This window comes from Pteropus alecto, unplaced genomic scaffold (genome assembly GCF_000325575.1).
Source record: "Pteropus alecto unplaced genomic scaffold, ASM32557v1 scaffold79, whole genome shotgun sequence".
Lineage (NCBI taxonomy): Eukaryota > Metazoa > Chordata > Mammalia > Chiroptera > Pteropodidae > Pteropus > Pteropus alecto.
In genome coordinates, this window is record NW_006494612.1 from 12,641,404 (window position 1) to 12,646,948 (window position 5,545).

Genomic DNA, 5,545 nt, shown 5'->3' on the forward strand with positions numbered 1-5,545 from the left:
ATGTAAATATTATGTGAATTGAGAGTTCTGATAAATTTGTTGAAAAAATATCTGATAATATTTATCATTGGTCAAAATTTGAAAATCGGAGAATGATATTAACCTTTTTCCCATTTAGAAAAAAAAATATATAGCTTGCTGCCAGTGTTAATTTAATTTTACACAAACATGATCTTTGAGGCTGAAGCAAATCTGGCTGGTTTGCAATGTGAAAATAAAATATAAAACTATTTTTGGAGTTATTTCTAAATAGAACTCGTCTCTAATCCTAATGCAATAGAAATGTGTATGGTGATCAGCATGGATGACCTTGAATTTGTTGCTGCCCTGGCCTGTGATGCTTTCCAGTGTTCTTTCAATCAACGTCAGTCTAAAGTGTACATGGCTGATTGTGTGCTCAGGATTGTCCTTCTTGAACAGGATGTGGGAGTTAAGCACTATAATAATTAGAAGGTGGAGAAAGAATGTCTTATACCAAAACTTGTGCCTTTGTGCCTAGTTGGATAAGAAGTGAGCATCTGATCAGCCAAGTCCACTGCTCCCATATTCTTCTTATAATTTACAATGACACATGGCTTCTTAGTTTTCTTTCCATTTCTGTTGTCTACTTCAATAACAGTATCATTGTGGAATGTTGACAACATTGTCACCTTCTTGTCACACCATTTCAGTTCCATAAGTTCACCATAGAATCTGGCTACAATCATCCCCTTCACAATCTTTTTTTTTTTTTTTTTTCCGGATCATTTGGCATCTGTTTTCTGTTCAAACGAGCTGTCCCAACTGCATCAATCCTGTTTTGATGTAATTCTCTGAAAATCATGGGAGATACATAAAAGTTATCAAGGAAGATACATATCCTTGGCCAAGAAAGTCATTGACCAAGGTAAGAACAAAGTGCGACAAATTCAGACCATCAGCTGAATCTTTCAAATTCATACTGGACCCTGTGTGAACAAGCGCGTTCCACATGTAACCAGATTGATTTTCATAAAGTACATATAGCTTGAGACCAAATCATGCTCATTTGGTCGGGATGTACTGCTTCATAGCTAATCGCCCAGTGATTCTTTGACTGCAATGTTTCTATTTGGAATATATACAATTAAAAACTTATTTACAAGATAGTCCAACACAGGATTGATCTTCTGCAATGAAATTTAGGCATTTGATTGACAGTGGATATGGAAGATTTGTTGACAAAATGCAGGCATTGAAGCAAAAGTAAAAATCTTTTACCAGTCATAATTTGCCTGACATTAGGCTCATCCAAAAGAGGCCTTGTTGACCAAAACATGTCCAGCTCAGGTTTCTACACAATACCTTGCAGTAACATTACTGTGAAAAAGACTTTCAGTTCATTATTGTCAGTCTTTCCATTTATTTATTCATGAAAGTTCTTTCGGACCAGGTGGATTTGAAGCCAACAAGGACCAGGTGGGCATTCCTTTTACTGGTAATTTTTGAAATTAATTCCTCAGGAAAGAACAGTTCAAAATTCTGCAGTGGGTCAGTGGTATCAGTGACCTCAACTTTTCTGCCAAGTATGCCAATAAAGTCATACCTTTGATGTAGAGTCATAACATGAGTTGACCATTTGAGAGAGCAACCTGAGTCAGCTGATGCAGGGCTATTTCATCAGATTCTAAATAGGACAGAGGCCTGTCCATACCTGTCCATACAGTCTTCAGAAGTACTATCTGAAAAATGATCAGAATCGTCTATTTAGGAAAAATCGGACTTATCAAATGAATCTTTGGCTAAACACTGAGAACGATGCAAACATTATGTGTAAGAATGCTACATTTTCTAGAATTTGACATATTCAGTGATCAAGAATTACTATATTTCGTAAACGGAAATACCACTACTAAAAACAAAACACTGTAAATAGAACAATGTAATTTGTTTCTAAAGGTTATTGATATATTAGAGTGATGTGAAAATAATAATAAAAGCTAGATATGTCATGGGAAACTTTGGGGGTAAGGTTAGGACTATAATCCGTGAGTTATCTTGGGGTAAATGCTGCAGCCACAAACGCCGCCAACAAGTAATCTCTGGGCTAACGAGAAATGGATTGAACATGTTTTACATATGTTTAAACATATATGTTACATAAACATATATATATATATATATTACATATTACATATATTACATATTTTATATAGAGAGAGAGATGGATAGTTATCAAAGCATCAATAAATTTCATTCCAGCTTTATTTATTAGTGTGTATTTTCAGATCCGTATTGTCAGTGAATCGCCCCTACCTGGTTAGCATTACAATCTGGGGAAGTTTCAATTTATTATCTTTTATCTAACTATTTTATTGACCTTACCATATCTTTTTTTTCTTTCACAACAGAGGAAACTACAGATAAACAGAATTTAAAACTTAGGCTAAAGCTTAAGGTTAGCAATTGTGTATGCTTTTTAAAATGATATATTTAATCACCTCTTTCTTTACAGAAACTCAAAAGCTAAACTTAGAATTATTGCTTTGAATCAGTCAGAGATGATTTCAGCTTGCAATGAAAAAAATTAAAAAAATTTTGAAAGCTCCTTCTGTATTGGTTCTGAGTGTTTACATGTACTAATATGTTTAATTCTTATATAAGTCACATAAAATATTGTTATTAAAAAATGGGGGGAGAAACATAAGTGACTTAGCTATGTTTACACAACTAATAAGTGACAGAATTCAAACTCAAATATTTTACTTCTAGATTCCTTTCTTTTAAACTCTATACTGTCACAATTTCTATCTGCAACATTTAAAGTTTTAAAAAGAATAATTGTTCAATTTTCAGTTGAACTTTTGGCATGTATCAAAGATGATACATAAATTTCATTTTTAATCTATTCATTTGCTTAAAAATATGTATTATGCTCCAACAGAGTGTCAACATATATTAGGCATTGGTGATTTAGCAATGTGGGAAACAACAAGGATCCTGTCCTCATGAGTAAAGAATGAGATAGAGATTGCCATTAATCTAATAAATATACAACATGTATAAAGAGCAAAATAGAATTGTTATACATTGTCTTCAGGAAAATTAATGGAAGAAGACCATGCTAATGTGAAAAATATAGTTACTCAAGATGAGCATGGAATTGTGGCAGCCATGGGAGATTTCTTTAAGGAACTAATATTAGAACTGAAACCTAACATTGTATTAGAAGTTCACCAGATGAAAAATGGGTAGAAGATGATTCTATCCAGAGGGATAAATTGTGAAGATCTCATCCAGAAATCAACTTATCTAAGGAACAGACAGCAGGCCACAATGATGCCAGAGTGTAGCGAGGAGGAACATAAATGCTCGTGAGGCCCTTCAATAACTGCACTTGGGAAATCTTTACAATTATTTATTCAATAGTATAGTGCACGTATGAGCTATTGAAATTAAAAAAAGAAATAAATTAAAAGCATAAAATTAGGAAAATGAAAAACACTTTTGCCAACAATATGTTAGTATACCTAAAATACTTAGAGAATTGGTGGCAAAATTAACTCAATAAAAGAATTTAGTAACATATAGAATATAAACTTAATATGGGTAATCAATGGCCTTTATACATGTAAACAATATATGTAAACCAGGTAGTAGAGAATATAATGTTTGAGAAGTTCTATTTACAATAGCAAAAAAAAAAAAAAAGGTAAAATATTGAGGAATAAAGTTAAAAGAACTGTTTCAAATCATTATTAGAAAGCTTTAAAACACACCAGAAAGACACAAATTTATATTTGAACAGTTGTAAAGACATCCCATATTCTTAGATAACATAACTCAATATCATATAGATTTCAGTTCCCTTTAAATTAAATATTTAATGCTATTCCACAAAAATTATCCATAAGCTTCTGTATAGAACTAGTTTATACTTCATTTCAATTGGTAAAATATTCAAGAGTAGTCAGGAAAACACTGAACAACAAAAGCTGTAAGGAGAGAATTGCACATATTCAGAATTAAAACTGCTTGGTACAGATGCTTGAATAGACAAGGAGGCATTAATAATATATTCTAGCACATATTTAGTATACTGTAAAAGAAGTATCTCAAAAGATGGGCAAAGATTGAACTTTTAATAAATATCGTTGGTAGCTGACTGAATGAATAGCCACTTGAAAAAGGTAAAATTTGATCCATATCTCACATGAATTAATCCAAAATGAATCAGATATATGAATGCAATAAATGAGACTATATAAATAATAAAAGAAAAATTTAAATATTAAAAAATTCATGGACATGCTTTTGTAACATTTTGAAACTTTATATTTTCTTTTTACTCCTCAAGCTCTTATTTCTATTCCACTTTCTTTACAGAATTTTCTCCCAGTTCACTACATTTTAAGCTCAAAAGTTATGTATTGATTGTCCTATTTTTCTTCAATAAAATATGTATAAAACTGACATTTTAACTTATGTCTTCTTGCCTAAGACATTAAAGATCTAAGTACTCAAATATTCATTGGATTTTAAACTCCCTTTTATTAAGTAACTTTTCACAGAAATATTAAATACACGTACAAATATTTACAAATAATAAACATATATCTGAAGATTTTCTTAATGTAAAATTATGCTCACAGATCAAGAAATAGAACAAGACCAGCAATGGTCTCTCTAGCTTTCCCTGCTTTCGAACTTAATATAAAAGGAATCTTTTGTTAAGTGCTTATTTCTGTGACTTCTTTAGCTCAATATGTGCCATGAGAAACATCCACATAGTTTTGTGTTGCAACGGGTCATTTATTCTTATTGCTCTTTAGCACTCAATTGTGTGACTGTAACATGGTTTATTTTTCTCTCTACTGCTTGGCCCCCTCTAATAAGGCATAGCCCACTCGGGGTTCCAACTGAGGTAATGAGGTGTTTAACAGGGTAACTCTCCTTGGTGGCTCTTGAGCTCTAATTTGTGTCTTCTCAGCCCTGTAAACTGCAGACAATGCTTATTTGGCAAGCTTTCTACCTGGCTTCTTATCTTCTGCCTTGTGCAGTTTAAGAATTGGTAATTGCCTTAAGAGAAAAATTAATATAATGTTAGGCTTAATTTTCTATGCCACATTCTCACAGGGATATAGCTACTCGAACAACTTCTCTCCCAAATTCTTTTTCTGTAGCCATGATCTTCACTTTTTGTTCCCTCTCTAGCCATTATATTGACAGAATATTTGCTGTTTTTTATGCTGTTAGTAGTGGTATTCCCTTCCTGAACTATCTTTCAAGATATAGGCCAAGAAGCATCAAATGTCCTGAGGGATGAAGAGCCTGTAGAATTAGCTCACATATCCATAGTCCCCTCTCTCTTCAGGATATTGGCTTCTTGAGTACTGTTTCCTTTGGGAATTCTCCCTTGTTTCTAACAATTTTGCTGGGGTGGTTGCTATTTGTTTTGTTTCTATCTGTCTATTTTTGTGTTTCTCAGTTGTAGATTTGACTGCCGCAATTATTTTATCACACCCCTTCAGAAAAGTCTACCACTGTTTTAAGTAACCTTTTTGTTAAAGTATTACTTATGCACAGA

The 5,545-nt window shown here is 32.6% G+C and overlaps 1 pseudogene; it reads right to left on the bottom strand.

Annotated features, from left to right (window-relative positions):
• Window positions 1–295: 295 nt before the first annotated feature.
• Window positions 296–5,145, bottom strand: LOC107196708 (annotated as a pseudogene).
• Window positions 5,146–5,545: the final 400 nt, after the last annotated feature.